The sequence below is a fragment of the Zootoca vivipara genome, chromosome 1 (genome assembly GCF_963506605.1).
Source record: "Zootoca vivipara chromosome 1, rZooViv1.1, whole genome shotgun sequence".
Taxonomy (NCBI): domain Eukaryota; kingdom Metazoa; phylum Chordata; class Lepidosauria; order Squamata; family Lacertidae; genus Zootoca; species Zootoca vivipara.
Window position 1 is genome coordinate 66,436,901 of NC_083276.1, and position 21,097 is coordinate 66,457,997.

Consider the following 21,097-nt stretch of genomic DNA (forward strand, 5'->3'; position numbering starts at 1 on the left):
AACATACATATGAGCCTTTTGCTGCCTTCATATGTGCTGAGAACCTGTGGCCAAATATGGTGTCCCAAATAAATACTTGCACATGCACAGCAAACGGCCAACTGGGGCTAGTATCACTTATTTATTTAAAGCATTTATATGCCCTTTTTAATTAAGGATTTCTATCTGTTTTACAAAAAGTTAAACAATCAAACAAACACATGACAAACAGCCAGCCGATAAAAGTGTAATTAAAAGTCACAGTAAAAACATTATATGAATGCCTGGCCTTAAGATACAGCAAGGTTGGTAGCAGGTGCATTTTCCATAGGATAACATCTCACATCTGGGATGCCACCACTGAGAAAGCCCCCTCTCTCACAGAAATAAGTCTCACCACTGGTATCATGTTAATTAACCAACTTGTACTTTCTATTTCTTGATAAAGTGTGTGAATAATTGCTATAAAATATATTCTCACACAGTAAAGTATTCAGTACTGAGCAATATTGTAAAAAATGATTAACAGGTGTCATTGGTTCACTTTTTTTTTTTGCAAAACATTGCCTAGTACAACAAAAAGCTGGTTTGGGACATGTTTTTTGGAGATTTTATCAAAGTGTTGAATTCCAGAAATTTTTTTTGTCTCATAAAACATCAACAGAATGCTGTTCTTCAGAAAAACACTCTCAGGAAGATTGCCCCTCCAAAGAAAATGTAAAAATGTTGAGAGCATAGCAAATATCCTTATTTTTTTACAAAATATATTACCCAATACAAGCATAAAGAGGTTGGCATTGTTTTATCATCACCGTCCAAAAATTGAGTAATGCCTATGTATGCCAAGCTTATTTTTAATGTGTTTTGTTTTGTTTTGTTTTGTTGTTTTCTTTTAAAACTGCTGTTCATTGATTAAAATCCCAGGACAAGGGACAAGTTTGAGTCATGGAACTTCCACTTGCTTTCCTCCCCCTGCCATCCACATCTGCTCCAGAGGTTTTTTTGCATGCACTCTCTCTCTCTCTCTCTCTCTCTCTCTCTCTCTCTCTCTCACACACACACACACACACACACACACACACACACACACGTTGTATAACATTGTATACCCAGATGGGTGGGGTATAAATAATAAATTATTATTATTATATATATTATTATTATTTGAGGGATGTGGGAGGCGCTGTGGTCTAAACCACTGAGCCTCTTGGGCTTGCTGATCAGAAGGTCAGCGGTTCAAATCCCCACAACGGGATGAGCTCCTGTTGCTCTGTCTCAGCTCCTGCCAAACTAGCAGTTCAAAAGTACACCAGTGCAAGTAGATAAATAGGTACCACTCCGGCAAGAAGGTAAACAGTGTTTCTGTCACAGTGTTCTGTTGCAGGTTTAGTCATGCTGGCCACATGACCCGGAAAGCTGTCTGTGGACAAATGCCGGCTCCCTCGGCCTGAAAGCAAGATGAGTACCGCAACCCCATAGTTGCCTTTGACTGGACTTCACCATCCAGTGGTTGTTTACCTTTTACCTTTTTTATAACGTCTGAGGTTACAAATCAGAAATACAAGTACAAATCCAGCTCAGATCACTTACTGACCTTAGACATGCCATCTCACAAGGCAAACAGCAGCACTCTGAACTTCTTGGAGAAAGTATTGAGGGGACCATGATACAAAAACATAGTGCCTACAAACAGATATCGGCATACGGCCCAACATGAGCCCACCCATGCTGGTCTCACTAGGCTATGTGAGCACACACTAAGCCATTATGAAGAGGCCCGGGCACACCTCCCATTTCCACCAAATCCTACCCACCCCCCTACTCTCAAGTCAAGCAACACAAGCTCCCATTTCTCATAACAGCCTGGCGTGGTACCCAAAAACAAGGGACAAGCGGAGAGAAAGGCAAACACAGATTGATGGGGATCCTTCTGCAGAGGCACACTCTGCGTGCAATAGGCTCAAACACCCATAGTAAATAGAATAGGAGAAATCCATCTATATTAATCACGTTGGACAAAATAGGTTCAGGCTATTGGGGACTTCCTCCACCCCCACCAAAAAAAAAAAGAGGAGTTATACAATTAAATCTTTACTAAGTGAGAAATCAAACTTAGCATACATAAACATGACTCAACATTTAGTAATCTTTACCAAAGGACAATTCAGTGGAAAAGCCAATTAAAGTAAGTTTTGTTTAACGTAAACAAGCTGCTGCCTTGGCCATATGTCTTTGTTCTTGTAAATGTAATCCCCCGGTTCTCTACCCTAGACTGGAGACTTTGAAATTCCTCTTAAGGATAATAACAGTAGACAGCACTTGAATGCTCCCTTTGAAGCACGCACTACACAGACTTTACTGCTGACCTTCAATTTTCAACAAGATTAATCCCAGATCTACAGTTGGGGTAGTCTAAACGTGATTATCAATCACAGTTGGTTTTTTGCATTGTTGTTGACCATTTTGAAATACGCTGCAAAATGGCAACCGGCCGGATATGAATTACCTGTTCAGTGTTGCATTAATATTTTATGCATAATATGGTCTTTTATCTCAAAATGTTTCAAAGGCCTTTTTCTCCCCTACATATTTTATTTACTCTGGAGTAGTCAAGGATATTTCTCACCTTCCTCTGTACATTGACCAGTGTATAATTACAGCAAACTAAAAACAGTCAGGGGGCCTTCAATATTGAGCCAAAGGGAGCTTCCATAATGCCACAAGAAAAGGAGATGAGCACAATGGGTAGGCCCTGGAAATGTTTGAGAGAGAGAAATGTCTGGATTCTAGTTTGGGAGTAAATGAGTGAATGAATGGTGTCAATACTGGAAGGGGTAGGGGCTAGCATAGAAGTTCCCTAACATCATACCAAAAAATAAGCATTCAGTTAGAGGTGGGTAGAAATACCTCAGTAGGAAAGCACATACTTTTAAATACAGAAAGTCCAAGATTGAGGCTCTGGCATCTCCAGTTACTCATATAGCAGTACCAGGAGAGACTTCTGCCTTATTTCTTAGAGCGCTGCTGTCAATCAGCTAAGTGGACCAATGGTGGGACAGCATAAGGAAGTGTCTGTCCTATTACGTCCCACATAACACTTTAGGCTAATCTGAAGTAGAAACAACATGAACATGCAGACAACTGGCAACAATGATTGGATAGTTCAGTCCAGGGGTCCCCAAACTAAGGCCCGGGGGCCGGATGCAGCCCAATCGCCTTCTCAATCCGGCCAGCGGATGATCCGGGAATCCGCATGTTTTTACATGAGTAGAATGTGTCCTTTTATTTAAAATGCATCTGGGTTATTTGTGGGGCATAGGAATTCGTTCATTTTTTCCCCAAAATATAGTCCGGCTCCCCCACAAGGTCTGAGGGACAGTGGACCGGCCCCCTGCTGAAAAAGTTTGCTGACCCCTGGCTCAGTCAGTAGAGCATAAGACTCTTGATCTCAGGGTTGTGGGTTCCAGCCCCACATTGGGCAAAGGATTCCTGCATTGCAGGGGGTGGGATGAGATGACCCCGGTGGTCCCTTCCAACTCTACAATTCTATGTTTCTACGGTGACATTCTCTTCAAACCTGGGCAGGCAGCAAGGGAAAATGGCTCAGAGGTCCAGCATGGATTCCAATATCATCCCCAAGGAGCCTTCAAATTTGCCAAAAGATATGCTCCTTCACGGTTCAGAAAGACTGCAAGCAGAGTCAATAGGATGCACATTCAAATAAGCATCTGACTAAAGAGGTTGCCTTGCTGCAGATCACTGTTTTCAGTGGCATGTGCAGTTAGCTTCCCATCTAAATACATATTGCAACCTTGGTGGGGGTTATACATTCAGAGGTGCATGCCATGCAGGCAGAGTAGTTATGCTCAGATGTGTGTTTTGGTGCACATTTGCTTTACCCAATGAGTCCTTTAAAATGAGGAAGGCACACAGCGCTTTCCAAGTTTAAAGAACCATGGCGGGAGGGTCCTGGGATTGGAGGGTGAGCAGCTTCTCTGAAGCAAGTTCACTTCACTCTAGGTGAGTGTAATGCATTTATTGTAGTTTTCTATATTGATTTCACTGTTTATTTATACAACTGTAACATGGAAGTGAAAACTACATGTTCTTTTTTATTTTATTTTTAAAGTTAAAAATTACTGTGTCTTTGTACAACTGTGGCAGAAAAGTTTAAAAAAATTAAGGGTGGAAAAAAGGAGATGTTACATGAGTTCCTCTAATCCTGGGAACATGACTGGGGATTAACTGAACTGCCAAGACTTCACAGAAGTAACAAACGATACCAGATGAAAGCTTGCCTCCATAAGCTGTGTCAACTCCATTATGCTGTTTGAAATATATTAGCGCCAAATACACTTTCCCCTCCACAAACAGTTAAGTTCCCCACCCATTCGGGGTTTAGACATAGCAGCCGAAGCTGTATCATCATTGGAACCTGACGGAGGAAATCAAGAGGCTGAGCAAGTTTTTCAAGCTCTCTTCCACTATTAATTTGTTATTCCAAAATAGTTTTTGCCCAGCTCAAAACTGCAACACTTTTGCTCTCATCTTACAAGAAAAAAAACTGTGCAGTCCTGGTAAGATGACTCATTAGTAAGTCCTTTTCTACTTGCCGAAAGCCTGCCCCTCTTCATTAGGAACATAAAAGATAAAAGCTCTTAAATGGCATTAGCTGGAATACGCCTACACAGACAGTACAAATAAATTAATTGCACCTGGCCTCTAACAGCCAAAGTGTAGCAGGAACATCTTGTTTCATTAACAAATTAAACTGTAATAGAGTATCAACACTCCTGTTATGAACATAAACATTGTTTGGCAACTACAAATGGTCTTTGAAAGAAATACAAGGTGAATCCTCTGGTGCCTACATCTTATAGCAATGAAATGTACCATATTAGCTGCAATTAAAATATTTTTCAAATACTGAAAGAAATGCCAAACCTACCATCGAACAATTCTGAAAGTTCAACAAATCACATGTACTAGGTGTAAAGAGATTTTAAGTGGGAAAAAAACATAAACTGATTTTTTAAAAATGAGGTTCTCAAAGCTAACAAGGTACGCATCATTCGTGATGGCAAAATAGATTTTAGATCTATACTAATATTCCTGGGTCTGGGGGGTTGCTTTACAACTGAACACACTGCAACCCAGCATGTTCCTTCTGGAATGCTCCTAAGTCTTTAGCATGATAAAGCTATGCAGGACCAACCTGAAAAACAAGTTCGACTCAACTAGCCCACTAGCTAATTTTACACCCTCCAATGCACCTTTCTAAGATTTCTTTTGTGCAGACAACTTGTGCAATCCAGTTCCAGGCAATTACTTAACTAAATGCCAAGCACTCTCTTTATATGCCACAAATTTTTTTTTGAAAAAATATAAATTTTCATTTAAAAATCTAAAGAGATTGCCATAAAATGATAATAAGAGTTCTATCATATTAAATTAATTTTCCTTTATTCCCCCTTATGGGGAATAAAGATAAATTGTGGAAAATTTCAATCACCACAAAGATTAGCATCCTGATTTATTTTATTTTTTTAAAAGCCAATGAGATATTGCCTTTCACTTCAGCACAACTAAGGTTTCAGGCACCACTGCTAAATAAAAAAGCAGTTCTGATCCTTTTGTTGTTTCATTTCCAAGAAACACAGTACAATGTGATAAATAGCATGTGTGGGTATGGGTATACATATATATTCTAATATACAAATATCCATACATGTCCTGAGGCTCCAGCCTTGAAAATAAGGCTGCCCTTGCTACAGCAGAGAAATTGAAGGCAAGTTCCCCTCTCCTTCCATCAGCTGTCCCCTAGCAGCATTTATTACATCAGACTGTAGCAAAGGGAGGAAGGGAAGGGAAGCAGAGCCATTACATTGGTGCAGCTGAGAGACCTGCATCTTTCAGCTTCTCATTTCCTTGAACTGTTTTCATTTCCAGCTGGCAATTATAAGGAAGGAAGGAAGAGCCAGCACCCCAGTTTGCATTCCTCCTCCTTTTTCCTTTCATGTTCTTTCTTTTGCATGGTAAGCCTCAGGGCAGGAGGCTTATGATTGATCCGTACAAACCACTCCAGGGTCTATTTTGGCTGGCGGACAGGGTGTAAAAGTCCTTCAAGTAAATACGTCCACAAAAGTTATTACCACGCGAGACTTTTGTTAGCTTACCTACACATCTGCATTGGTGTGCACACTGGCTGCCTGAATCAGGGATTGGGGGGGGGGACCAGGGCCCTCCAGGTGTAGCTGGATTCCAAATCCATAATCAGTGGTCAGGGATGATAAGAGGGCTGGGGGAGGGGGTTGCAAGCAAAAAAAAATAGAGCCGTTGCTACCAAAATTAAGACTGTGAACAGCGCAAAGCCAATAATAAAATTGCACCCATAAAACAAATTCTCTGGAATGGGTAACTGATGACTTGGCTCATCGTACATCAGCCATGGAGTGGCATCGAAAAACAACATTACATTATTTGGGCATGGATCCTGATCCAGGGACTACCTGTGCATGTGTGCATCAAAGGGCTTTATCTGCCCTGTTATTTAATACTGATGGAGCTGTTTTTATTATACTTCCATCTCAGGATCACTTATTGAAGAAGGAAGGTTCAACAACTCATTTTAAAGGCATTGATAAAATAAGTGCTTTGCACATGTCTCTTTGCTTTTCACTGTGAACGGCAGCTGTACTGTGCAGGAATGACAGCAGCAGCAGCAGGGCCAGAAGTGTACCAGCAGGACAGAAAGTTGAACCAGAACTTCCAGTCTCTCTTTCTGTCATGCGTTTTCTGCAACATGACACTAGATACAGTGGTACCTCGGTTTATGAACACAATTGGTTCTGGAAGTCCGTTCATAAACTGAAGCATTCATAAACTGAAATGAACTTTCCCATTGAAAGTAATGGAAAGTGGATTAATCCGTTCCAGACGGGTCCGCGGAGTACTTAAACTGAAGCGTTCATAAACTGAAGCGAACTTTCCCATTGAAAGTAATGGAAAGTGGATTAATCCGTTCCAGGCGGTCCGCGGAGTACTCAACCTGAAGCGTACTTAACCCGAAGCATGGGTGTAATTGGTTCCGGAAGTCTGTTCATAAACTGAAGCGTTCATAAACTCAGGGCCATCTTAAGCAGGTCGGGCACCCTGGTGCCGTGGTGCGCAGATCACTCCGGCGCCCCCGCCCCGTTTCTTCCCGCGGCTGGTGGACAGGTGCAGCCCACAGCGTGGTTTCCGTGCGGCTTCACCGCGCAGCGCCCCCCTGCCATCCCCGCGCCACCCAGCCTACCCCTAGAGCCGGTCCTGCATAAACTGAAGCAAACTTTCCCATTGAAAGTAATGGAAAGTGAATTAATCCGTTCCAGATGGGTCCGCGGCGTTCGTAAACCGAAAATACGTAAACCGAGGTGTTCATAAACCGAGGTTCCACTGTACTATTGTAAAAAGCTATCCTGAAACTTCCAACCTGGATAACTATTACCAAGTTATTTTTACGTATATACTCTTCAGTAGTCCAGTACAGCTGCTTTATGGCATACAACTAAGGACTAAGAAGTACGGTACCCATTTTTGGGTATTCCTAAGAAGAACACAAGGAGAGATACAAAATGTGAAATCAACCATCCAGGCTTTGAAAATAAAATAAACACTTGTGGCAAACCTGTGGTTGAGTGTACGTATAGAGCTACAGCCAGGGTTTTATCAAGTGTTAATTCTTCTCAGAGCAGACCAATGTAAAATAATGGACATTACTAACTTAGTTCCAGTCAATCCAGTAGGTCTACTTTAAGTAGAACTTAGTTGGATGCAACCCATTGTGACAAACCTGTTTGCCTATGCATAATCCTCAGTTATATCCACTAGTCCTCTGTAAGGGGGTGCTGACTACATTGTTTCTCTTTGCAGCCCAACCCATAACCTCCAACATTTTGGGAAGGCAATTCAGGGCATCCCCAACCCACTGACCCAACTGCTCACCCCCTCCCTGCTGCCGACCCCTTCCATGTTTGGTTGTTAATACATAGATACCCACTCCAGCTATTCATATAGAAGTTTAAAATGGCATGAATTATCTTTCCTGGCAAAAAGAAACAAGAGGCAACAGCAACATGACTCCCATCTTCAGCATGACCCAACCACAACCCATTAAGATGAGGCATGTAATGTCTGATATGTAAGCAGAGCTCTCCTTTCTTTCATGGGGTTAACACTTGCCCCAGGGGATGACAGTGCAAAACTTTTGCTGAGTGATTGCTGTTAAAAGGAAGATTCGCCAGCAAAAACCCACATATGCCTCTAATAATTTGCCTCTGCATAATTTAAATGTGTATTCTGTAATGTGACTGCAATGGTTAAGAGAGAGAGAGAAACCTGCAGAACAACAATCTAGCTGTATTTTGTTGTACATGCAACCTGCCTTCTGCTCCTACCATTCTGGAACTAGCTCAGAGAAGAGAGGTCTGCACAGCAGATTTGAGTGACCATAAACAGCAGCAGGGGCTCAAGAAAGTGGCCATATTGGTTTGTGATTAACATATCATTAACCCACCATGAGCTCTTGAGATGGGGTTCTGAAACTGAATAAATCACCAAATAAATAAATAAATACCTATGATCTTTACTACAAGTGCATGCCCAAGCATTTAAGCATAAATGCCGCCCCCCCTTATGCATCTCTATCTTCATTCATATGATGGGTAATCTTCACTAATTTGGGATTACTGCTTGCAAAGGATGAGACACTTTGGGATGGAAGCCATTTTGCAGGAAAATTCTGGCAACAATCCCAGAAAAAAACAGTTACCAAATTTTTCTGTGTATAAGACCAGGTTTTTTCCCTAAAAAATAATGCTCAAAATTTAGGGGCGTCTTATACATGGGGGCCATCTTCCCCCATTTTCTTAAATCGGAGTCCCCCAAAATAGGGGGCATCTTATACATGGGGGCGTCTTGTAGACGGAAAAATAAGGTTACTCCTGTGTGGATAACACCTGTGAGCAACTTTGATTTGATGAACCAACACTACTGACAAGAAGCTCATTTGGATTTAATAGGGATAGTCCTGTAAGAGATGAGATCTTTGCTTCTCAATTCCTATTCTGTTTCCATATACTGGTTCAAAAGTGCCAGGTGGAAAGATGAAGTAATAAAGAGAGCTCAGCAGAAACCTTATTCCAAAATTCAGCCACCTCTGTGCAATCCCACCACATGTGTCTAAATGCACCAAACATTCTGTAGCAGCCCCACCAACACAGTGGAGTTTGTACCAGGGAAAGTTGTTACAGAGTGAGGTGTGTTTGAGCTGACAAAGACCTCTATGGAGGCTTGGCCTACAGACCATGCTGCTGATTGTCATCCTCCTACATGTCCCAATTAGATTCCCACCATGACTTTTGGCTCTGGGCCCCAAAGGAGGGCATCGATCAGAATTTTGTACAATATAGAGACCAGTCCCTTCACATAAGTGTGGTGTATCTTTAACCAATCATTCAAAAGCAAGTTAATTCTCTAGTTTCATCATTTTTTCATAGAGGAACAGATGAAAATGGACCTCAGTTCACTGCCCAATATTCAGGGAAAGGCCTTATCCTCTCTACAGTTGTATGTTGTTTCGCGGCTGGGGCTCCAGAACGGATCCCCGGCCGCTAGCCAAAAAGGACGCAGGGCAAAGAGCTGTGTCTGCATGCGGGAGCGGAGCAGTTTGCACTTCTGTGCATGCAGCAAACCCGGAAGAAACCCGTTCCGGTTCTTCTGGGTTTGCCGCGGACGTTCGCCAGAATGAACGCTAGACAAGGCAGACATTCACGGAGGTATTACTGTATACCTGCTATAGACAAAGGAACTGTTTCTGTATAACAATCCATCAGGTGGTATAGTGGACAGGATGTCCATGATGCTATGTTGTAATACCTCCCCTTTTTCTGAATGATTATGTAGTGACATAGGTTCTGAATGATTTAATGTAGACGACAGGGATTTTTGACTCCCATTTGTTTAGCAACAAAATGTTTGTGGGTGTCACATTTGGGAGGATTACTAAGAAGTTGCTTTTTGAGTGAAAAGCATATGAGCTCAGTTCAGTTCTAGTACTCATAACAAATTCTTGCGCAGAATTCTTTAATTATAAGTGCATTTCTTTTATATCTGACTCCAGGGCATCTTGGGATTCTAGTAAAGATCAAAGTAATCCCATACACCTGAAGTCTGCCCCCCCTTGTTGTACACTTACCTCAAGCTGTGCTACTGCTGCACAGATATATTTTTTAAAAAAAATTCTTAGTTTAACAAAAACAAAACATTTTATTGTTTTTCACTTATATGAAGAAATGTGGTCCTTGTTCAAACTATCTTTCTGAGACTGCAAAGCTGCAGCTAGTCATAACCAGGCTTAATTTAGTAGTGAAACAATTTCTTCTGCCACTGCTAGCTGGAAGCATAAACCTATTTCCTGGGTCAAGGAGAAAAGCACACGATAGAAAGAGCAATTCCTCTAGCCATTGAATCCCAGAGGGCCTCATTGCTATAAAGTACATGGCCTTTGTCAACCAGGTTACCTAGGAGTGAAAGTTATGTCACATAATCCGCAATTCTGTTCCATACTGTATACCATCTGGAGCCAAAGTCAAAAGCTAATCTGATTTTTCTGTTGGCTTTAAAAAAAAAAGAGTGCCTACTCAGGTTGTATGCCATCTGGCAAGAGAAACCGTTTATTCACATCTACTGCTTGCCTGCCTATGAACTGTTCACAAAACCAACAGCATAACCCTTCATTTTCTTAATTTAAGAAGCTTTTATAAATTTAGGAAGTGTGTTTTGTATGAAATCCACTTATGGAGTTATCCAGCCAAACAACGTCACGCACCTCAGCAAAGCTCTTTCTTGGAACTCAGTGTTTTGCACGGACAGGGAAATGAATATTATGACAGAGATAAGTACTGAAGAATCAATGGAGCCACATGCCCAGATAAAATAACCTTCAATCCCGAATTACTTTATAAGGAAGAAAAGCTGGTTAAAAAGTTATTGTGAGGCATACAGAGTAAACATTCCCAAACCATGTTTATACTGAGCTTGCCAAAGTCAAAGTAAAAATTAACCTTTTATTTTATTCCATATTCATTCAGATTTTCAACCTATATCATCCCCCAAAGGATCAGAGGCTTCATGACATCAACTAAAACTCAGATAAAACAAATGGGGTTTACACACAGTATAACGTATTGTATACTTAAGAGCACATTTACATATTTAAAACACCAGGTTGTACTCAACTACGTCAGATTTAGAGTAGACTCACTGGAATCAATGGACATGGCTTGTACCTCTAGTACAAAATGTGAATAAAGCCACTGTCACAGTGGCCGGAGTGGGCTACTTCAGAGTAACGACGCTACGCAGCTCTGCATTTTATTCTTTTATTGGTGCTGCGTATTTACAGTGCTGAAGTCATTGCTATTTACACGGAGTGATGTGGTCAGTCGGTTCCAGAACCTCCGAATGGCTTTTGGCGCGTCTTTCTCCAACACAAAAGCTTTGGCAGACCCATCCTCTTTCCCCTCCTCTTTCTGCGTAATTCCGGAGTTGGGGGGATGGGTCTCCCCCCCTTATTCGCCCCTTCCTGTCCCACCTGGGACCCTGGCTCCTCTACCTTGCCTGAGCCTCGGACACGACTTCCTGCTTCCCCATTGGAATCGGAACTCTCTCTGCTTTCCCCTGTGCTCGGGGATGGGCTTGAACTCAGGAGGGGAGGGACTTCGCGATATCCCCTGTCCCTCACATCCACCCCCCTCCCAAGCTCTCCTTCACCCCTCCCCAGGTCCCCCCCAGGTGTCGGTGACGACTGGAAGCCTAAGAACTCAGTGCCTTCCGAGCCCGTTGGTGTGAACACCTCCCCCCAGTCCTGCGAGCCCCCCCCCTTCCGCCTGGGAGGACGGGAATCCCAAAAAGTCCGTGGCGTCAGAGCTGGTAGGGGTAAAAATGTTCTGCCAATCTGCTCCTTCCTCTGACTGGGTGGATCTCGGTGACACCCATACCTCATCCTCTGGTTCCTCAAACTCCGCTTCCCAGCGCCATGGTGAACTGCTCTCCCGTGCTTCCTCCCCCTCCCCCTCCCTTTCCATGTGCCAGGGCTTGGGTCTATGGGGAAAGAGGGCGTGAAATTCTTCTACCAGGAATTCCTCCTGTATCTGAGTGGCTGGGACCCATTCATTCTGGGACGGTGGAGCATCCTCCCATGCCATGAGATACTCCAGGCCCCCCACCCCCCTCCTTGAGTCCAGGATGGCCGTGGCCTCATTGAGTTGCTCCCTGCCTTCTCTCTCCCCCCCTCCCTCAGGGGTTTGTTCGCTGCCTCGGAGCCTGCTGCTTTCCCTGTACGGCGACAGCAGCGATCTATGAAACACTGGGTGCACCCTCATGTCCTCTGGCAGTGCCAGCCTGTATGCCACCGGGTTGACCTGTTGCGTGACCGTGAAGGGGCCCAACCTTCTGGGCGCCAGCTTTTTGCACCTCCCTCTGATGGGAAGGCCCTCCGAGGACAACCAAACTTTGTCCCCCACCCTAATGACCTCCCCCGGTCGCCTGTGGCGATCTGCCCCCTTCTTGTACGCTTCCTTGGCTCTCTCCAAGTGTTCTCTGAGCTGCTGGTGCACCGTCTCCAGTTCCTCTGCCCAATCCTCAGCCTGTGGGCCCTCCTCCTCCTCCTCCCCCTCCCTCTCTGGGAAAGATCTGAGGTCGCGCCCGTAATTGGCCTTAAAGGGCGACACCCCTGTGGAGACGTGCACCGCATTGTTGTAGGCAAATTCTGCCAGTGGCAGGCGATCCACCCAGTCCGTTTGCCGCTGGCTGACGTAGCATCTCAGGTACTGCTGCAGAATGGCGTTGACCCTCTCCGCCTGTCCATTGGTCTGCGGGTGTCTAGCCGTCGACAAGCTGACCTCCACCTGCAGGAGGTTCATGAGCCGCCGCCAGAACCTGGAAACAAATTGGCGGCCACGATCCGAAATAACCCTTAAAGGTAATCCATGCAGTCTGAATACGTGATCCACAAACAGTTTGGCTGTCTCTTCTGCAGAGACCGCCCTGGCACACGGTATAAAGTGGCACATTTTGGACATGAGGTCCACCACCACCAACACTGCGGTCTTGCCCCTGGAAGAAGGCAGATCTGTGATGAAGTCCATGGACACCACTTCCCACGGCCTGTGTGGCGTGGCTAAGGGCTCCAGCAATCCCGGTGGCGCTGCTCTGACCACCTTTGCCCGCTGGCAGGTGTCACAGCCCCGTACATAGTCTCGAACATCTTCCCGCACCCCTGGCCACCAGAAGTGTCTCATGACTAGGTGAGCGGTTTTGTCCCTCCCAAAATGACCCGCCGTTGGGTTGTCGTGCATCTGCTTGAGGACCGTACGTCTAAGCTGGGTGGTGGGCAGGTACAGTGCACCCTTGTAGAAAAGCAGCCCCCTGCGTTCTGCAAAGTCTTTTGCCTGCTCCCCCCCCTCTCAGTTCTCTGAAGATGCGGTTGGCAAATTCATCCGCTGCCGTCAGTGCTGTGAGTTCCGCCTCGCTCACCACTGCTGCTCCGCAGGACCATGCTGACGGGGGGAAAATGTGCCTGGGTGCCGGTGGCGCCTCCTCCTCCATGTACTCTGGCTTGCGGGAGGGCATCCGCCCTGACATTCTGCTCTCCTGGGATGTAGTGTATGGAGAAGTTGAAGTTCGAGAAGAACTCTGCCCATCGTATCTGCCGCTGGTTGAGCACCCTGGCAGTTCTCCAGAACTCCAGGTTCTTGTGGTCTGTGCACACCTGGATGGGGTGCTTGGCGCCCACCAGGAAGTGTCTCCAGTGCTGGAACGCAGCGTGGATCGCAAGAAGTTCCCGATCAAACACCGTGTAGTTTCGCTCTGGCTGGGTCAACTTCCTGGAGAAGAAGGCACAGGGTCTCCACTCTCTGTTGGCGTCCAGTTGCAACAAAATGGCGCCCACAGCTTTATCAGAAGCATCTGTCTCCACGCGTAGGGGCGCGTCCTGAACCACGTGGAACAGGTTCTGGTCTGAGGCGAACACCCTCTTGAGGCTTTCGAACGCTGCTTGCGCCTCTGGTGTCCACCTGAACTTCTGCTTGCCTCTCAGGCAGTCAGTGATGGGAGCCGTAACGCGAGAGAAGTTCTTGATGAACTTCCTGTAGAAGTTGGCTAAGCCTAGTAGGCGTTGGGCATCTTTGCGCGTCCTGGGGCTGTGCCAGTCCAGGATGGCCTGCACCTTGTCCTTGTCCATCGCCAGCCCCTTGTCTGACAGCTTGTAGCCCAGGAAGTCCACCTCCTTGGTGTGAAACTTGCACTTCTCCAGCTTCACATACAGGTGGTTCTCCTTCAGGCGCTGCAACACCTCCCTGACATCTTTCACATGCTGCACTGGGTCATCGGAGTAGATAAGGATGTCATCCAGGAAGACCAAGCATTTCCTGAAGAGGAGGGACCCCAGGACGTGGTGCATGAAGGCCTGGAAGCATGCTGAGCCCCCTTGCAACCCGAAGGGCATCACCAGATATTCAAAAGAGCCCAGAGGCGTGAACATCGTGGTTTTCCATTCATCGCCTTCCCGGATCCTGATCAAGTTGTACGCCCCCCTCAGGTCTAGCTTGGTGAAAATCTTGCCCCTGCGTGCCGCTGTCAGGAGATCATCCACTCTGGGCATGGGGAAAGCCACTGGCTCTGTCACTGAATTCAGCCGTCTAAAATCCACCACAAGACGGCGCTGTTGCGTGTCTTTCTTGTCCACCCAGAAGACCGGGCTGCCCCCTGCTGCCTTGCTTTCTCTGATGAACCCCCGCTTGAGGTTCTTGTCGATGAAAGCGCGCAGATCCTCCAGTTCCTGGTCTGACATGGCGTACAGCTTGGCTGGGGGTATAGTTGCCCCTGGCACCAGGTTGATCTGGCAGTCAAAAGGCCTGTGTGGGGGTAGGTGGTCGGACTCCGCTTCGCTGAAGACCTCCTGCAGGTCCCAGTACGGCTTGGGTATCGCCTCACCCCCTTTGACGTGCATGGTGGCCACCGTGGCTATCGGAGGCCCCTCCCCTGGTTGGTGCTGCATGCAATGTTCCAGGCAAAAGTCCGATCCGAAAGTGATGCATCTCTGGTGCCAACTGATGGAGGGGTCGTGGCGCGCCAGCCAGCTCATGCCCAAGACGATGGGGGGGTCTGAGATGGTGGTGACGTTGAATGCCAGTGTCTCTGAGTGCCTTCCCACCGTCATTTTCATGGGGGGGGTTTGATGAGTGATGGCCCCTCCCAGCAGCTCTCTGCCGTCAATGGTCGCCACGTGCAGAGGAAAATCCAGCTGCAGAAGCTGGATCTGGTGCTCTTCTGCAAAGTTTCTCGAGAAGAAGTTCGCTGACGCCCCACTGTCAATTAGGGCGAGGACCGTCAGGGGATAGCCATTTGGGAGCGTGAGCGTCACTTCTAGAACCACTCCTGCTCTGGGAGGGGTGGGCTGGCTCTGCTCCTCTCTGTGCGGGTGGGTGGGCTGGGGCTGTTGTCTGCTGACTGTGCCTGGCTGCTGCCCCTTGTCTCCTGCAGCCAGGCTTTCCCGTTTCCCTGCTGTGGTGCTGCGTCAGTGGGGGAGGGCACAACCGTTCCCGCCTTTCCTTGCCACTCCCTGCGATGCTGGGGGGAGTTGCAGAGAAAGCAATTCCCACCCCTTCCCTCCTTGCGTCTTGGCGCCGCTGGGGTTTGAAAAGCCCGCGCGCGCGCTATCAATCTGCATGGGTTCCTGGTCCTGGCTGGCCCCAGGCGTGGCTTGAAAGGGTTGTTGGGGGAGTGGCTTCTCCTGCGACCGTGGGAACCAAGCCCGCTTTGCGCGCGTTGCTTGCTTGTCGCTCCACCGGGATTCCTGTCTCACCCCCACCGCCAGAGCCGCTTTGCTCAGCTGATCCATATTACTGGGCTTTGGACCTCTCGAGAGCTCATCCTTCACCTCCTCATGCAACCCCAAGTAGAACGCCGCTTGCATTGGGGGTGACTCTAGTTCCCACCCCAATCTGTGCACCAGCATGGTGAATTTCGCCCAATACGCGCAAACTGTCATATTTCCTTGGCGTAAATTATGAAGTTCCTCCTTAGTCTGGTCCATATGACTATCGGACGAATACATCGTTTTCAAACCTTCTAGAAATAGTTTGACATTCTTCATGCAAGGATTCTTTGTTGCGATTAACGGTCTTAGCCACTCCCTGGCTGCCCCGGTAAGGTGCTCCACAATAAACGCTACCCTGTGCTCATCATCAGGGAACTCATCGTGGTGCAGCTCAAGAGCATACACAATCTCAGTCTCAAAGCCTTGATATTCCCTCGGGTCTCCATTGAACTTGCTTACTAGGGTCCCGGCTCTCCTTCCTGGCAGCACTTGGACTTGGGGTGCCCCTCCCGCCTTGTTTTTCTCTGCATCCAGCTTGTTTTGGAGGTCTACCGCCACCGCCCTTAATTCCTGCTCTCTTTCCTGTAGCGCTCTCACCTGTTCCGCAAGTTGTAGCCGGTCGTCCTGGACCTTCTTAGTCTCTTCTTTAGCTGCCTTCAATTCCCCCTGCGCCTGCAGCGACAGCTGCTGCAGTTCTTGCTGGGCTTTCTCCGCGATCTGCCGCCATCTCTCCGCCTCTGACACGCTCATCCCGGCAACTCCAAAGTAGCCCCAAAAAGGATTCGGAGGTTGCTGTCACAGTGGCCGGAGTGGGCTACTTCAGAGTAACGACGCTACGCAGCTCTGCATTTTATTCTTTTATTGGTGCTGCGTATTTACAGTGCTGAAGTCATTGCTATTTACACGGAGTGATGTGGTCAGTCGGTTCCAGAACCTCCGAATGGCTTTTGGCGCGTCTTTCTCCAACACAAAAGCTTTGGCAGACCCATCCTCTTTCCCCTCCTCTTTCTGCGTAATTCCGGAGTTGGGGGGATGGGTCTCCCCCCCTTATTCGCCCCTTCCTGTCCCACCTGGGACCCTGGCTCCTCTACCTTGCCTGAGCCTCGGACACGACTTCCTGCTTCCCCATTGGAATCGGAACTCTCTCTGCTTTCCCCTGTGCTCGGGGATGGGCTTGAACTCAGGAGGGGAGGGACTTCGCGATATCCCCTGTCCCTCACAGCCACATATCTTAGTGATTAGCTTTTCTGAAATGGAAGTGGCAATCCATGATTTGGCCCAGGATTTGTTAATGAAAAAGCACCAATTTAAATGAACAATTGCCATTCATAACATTAGGTCCTAAAGTCTGAGAAGTGCTGTGCTACCCCAAAAAGTTCCAGAAGTTTGAAGTATTTAGTAAGACCCTTCCATCTACAAGACCCCAAAATGTTACACGTATGGGTCAGTATTTCTGCACTGGCTCCCCCATCCCATTTGGAAATGGTTGTCACATTCCCCCTACTGTTCCACGCAAGGTTTTTGCAAACTTCAAAAATTTGGAAGCCAATAATCATCACACAAGATGCCATATAGACAAAGCACTGTAACAAATGAGCAGAAACTAATCTCATGATTTACAATGAAATTCCTATTGCCCAGTTGATAGCTTCCAACAACAAAGCAGGAAAAGGAAACAGGAATGTTATCAGAGTCTATTAACAAATGATAAGGAAAGCAAACCTGTTATTCATGCTGGGCAAAGAAAACCATTCATTCACAATGAATCCTGCGAAACTAGGAGGTCAGGCAGTAACGTTTTCATCTGGTTTCTTTTTTCTTTTCTTTTCTTTTCTTTTTTACTTATGGTGGAAGCATATGCTGCTTCACACATTACCTGAGGTTTCCACAATGTATATCAACGAGGAGCTACAGCCAATCCCATTAGCACTAGGCTCCTTGTAATAACTGCCCTGAGAAGTGAATTCTATCTACCGTGGCTATGGATGTGTACGATTCGCCTTAAGCATTCAGGTAAGCAGGAACCTCTTACTTCATGATTAAACCAGAAGCTTCTAATTAACCACAGTTTCCTGTTTAGCCCAAACCACCAAACTATGGTTATCAGCTTCAGAACAAGTCAAAACAAAGTTTAAGATAAATAATCCAAGTTTAAACTAAACTTAAAATTTGACATCCTGGCTTGTTTCAAAGTTAGGAACCAGAGTTCCCTTGTTTGGATGAAAAACAGAACTCCTGATAATTAGTGGCTTCATAGTTTAAATGTAGCCCATGGCAAAAGGGAGGGGTGGGAGGGGTAGACAGGCCAAAGGCTCATCTGTATTTCAGTTATAACACAGATACAATCATTTAACAGCAAAAATATCCAGCAATTCTGTTAAGTTTTTAAGCACTGGAGGGAAAGGAGACCTATGCCCTACTGCAAGGGAACAAGTTGGTTAAGATATAATCTCCCTTCTCGCATTTCTAAGATGTGCAGCAGAAAATTCAGCAAACTTGTAAAAGTTGGTACATCTCAGGCTTAAGATGATTTTCTCAATCTTCTCATTTCTCCACAGTTTGAGGAATTTTCTCCCCTCAATTTTTTTTTACGGTGACTTCCAAAAGGCACTTCATTACAGAGTTAGATATCAGATGATTTGGTCTGAATTATAAACACTCATTGTGACACAAAAATCAACCAAAGGAAATATCCCAAAAGGTGTTTGGAAGTATATTTAGTAAGAAAATATCCTGAGAGGTACAATATATTTCAAGCCACATAAGACCTCTTCTCAAAAACTACAAAAATACACAAATCTGTTTATTATTAATCTAATAATAATAATAATAATAATATGCATCCTCCTGCTCTTCCCCTTCGTGAGCCCCAGGCAACCATTTCCATATTTAAACACAATAAAAGCAACATAAAAAAAAATAAATCAACAATCAAAAACAACAATGCAATCAGCAACGTAACAAATTTTACATTCTAAGTTAAAGGAGCCACCTCAATAAACTGCAAAGTCCCTATAGAAAAGAGAGTTTTAACGGTGAATTTGGAGGGATGCAGGGGTGTAACAGTGAACTGGGATTTTTTTTTCCCCTGGGCAAATTAGAGTAATCTGAATCTTCTAAATTTGAGTCCTGTAACTGGGAAGCCACTGCTGAGAAGGAACTACTGAATGTAGTGAGGCTTCACATAGTAAGAAGTATTAAGTCTAGTATATTCATTTCGCACCGCAATCATGTCTGTCACAGCCAAACTAGTATTTCCCACAGTAAAGGCAAAAAGCATGAAAGAAGCTGCACACCTCAGGTCAGTGTGCATGTGGTGAAAGGAGGCAGAGTCAAACAGGGCTCCCGACTACACTTGCACGACATGTTTGCAGATTCACATCTGCCCTTCACACTCGGTGTGTTTACTTTGGGAAATAGCAGCATTGCCACAGTAAACATGATTGCTGCACAAAGTGTGAAGCAGATCCTAGTTAATCTTTTGGTAGAGTTTTTTTCTTCAATGAACATGCTTCGCAACCTAGGCAATCACATTTTAAAAGGAGTCGTCTGCCAGAGAAATGCATGGCTTCCGATAACAAAGCAGTGAAGTCATCTTGGACAAGTGCCACCAGGCAAGCTTTTCTTATGTGCAGCACATCTGCACTCTGCCCAATATATACAATGCCCATAAACTGAATTGTTATTAAAATGTAAATATACCAATAGGCTCTGGTTTTAAGAAAAATAAATAGTGTGGCCCAAATGCCAAGCAAAAGATTCGCCCAACAATTACAATCCTTTTCTCTTCCACCCAAACCGAATCTTTAGTTTGATTTTACAAATTCTCACAAGAATAATATTGTATTTATTACCCTTTTGTTATACAGTGGACACTCGGGTTGCGAACGTGATCCGTGCGGGGGGCACGTTCGCAACCCGCAGTGCCGCATCTGCGCACGCGCGGGCTGCGATTCGATGCTTCTGCGCATGCACGAGCGATGAAACCCAGATGTAACCCGTTCCAGGACTTCTGGGTTCGGCGGGGTCCGCAACCTGAAGCGGCCGTAACCTGAGGTATGACTGTAATAGTTTAGATCTATCAGCACAATTTTCTCCTTAAAGGGAATGCAGGATCGGTTTCTAACAAACGCGCCTGACTTAAACTGAATTGGCTGGCACTCTTACCAGGAAAATTGAAGCATGCCAGTTCTTCCGTTTCTCTTCGGGAGAAATGAGAAAAAGTTCAGGTGCACAGATAAAAAATGTATAGCAGTGTAAACACTTCTCTTCTGTGGAAAGTCCAGTTCACCAGGCCAAGAGTGAAATTGAGTGTTTTGTTTTGTCAAGCTATCTATGCAGGAAAAACCTTCGCTTTACCTTCAGTATACTACCAAGTCTGAGGATTGGCAGCACAGATTAACACGCCCTCCTTCCTTTTTAAGTCATGCTACAGTGGAACTCAATATTTTGGTTACCTCTGCCCAGCCTGTACTATGATCCTTTGAAAACTTTCTGTAGCAGCCATTAAGAAGATTTTGGAATGACATTTGTGAGCAAACTGTAATCCAGATTCCCAAATTATTTGATTGGCAGGTAGATTTGAGCAACAGACATTTAAATTTCTTTTATCAATAATTCCTGCCAACAGTTATCTAAAGATTCCAAACAATAATCAAGTTTGTAACTCTTAGTTTTGATTTAACTACCCAAATTGATTATCTATACCAATTTATCTCAATTAAACAATGCATTTTAATATTTAGATTTTATGCTCTACAGATCATCTGATTCAATATAATTCCATATACATATGAATATGTAATAAGATATCAATTTAAGCCCTAATGTCCTCTCTCCTTAATCTTTACCGGTGAGAACCCTACTCTTTTCTCCTGTTCATTACTGTCCTGCATTTCTTGGAAACATCCTCAGTTTGAGGTGAGAGTCCTAACTCAACCATAGCTGAATAGCCAAAAATCACAATTTTATTACTAGTTCATGTTGCGTAAATATTTGCACAATTTTTAGATGGCTGAATAAGCAAACTTATGTATTTTAAACTTAGAATACTTTTTAGACTGACTCTTACAAATAGTTATATAGCATGTATTCCTATTTATTTTTCAAACTGGTATGTGCTTAAAAGGCAACATGGAATTAAGGCTGTTAACTAAAATATAATCACATGTAAATTGAAAAATATCCACTCTCTCACAC

At 45.2% G+C, this 21,097-nt stretch overlaps 1 protein-coding gene across 10 annotated transcripts in view; it reads right to left on the minus strand.

The window, feature by feature from the left end:
* Positions 1-21,097, minus strand: part of TEAD1 (TEA domain transcription factor 1) — a 168,169-nt gene that overhangs the window by 121,185 nt on the left and 25,887 nt on the right. Inside the window, exon 1 of one of the 10 annotated variants that reach the window (XM_060275588.1) lies at positions 20,066-21,087. The exons of the other annotated variants lie outside the window; for them this stretch is intronic. The gene's annotated coding sequence lies outside the window, so the exon portion shown is untranslated. Of the gene's footprint in view, positions 1-20,065; positions 21,088-21,097 lie in introns of those variants that run through there. 10 annotated transcript variants of the gene reach the window in all.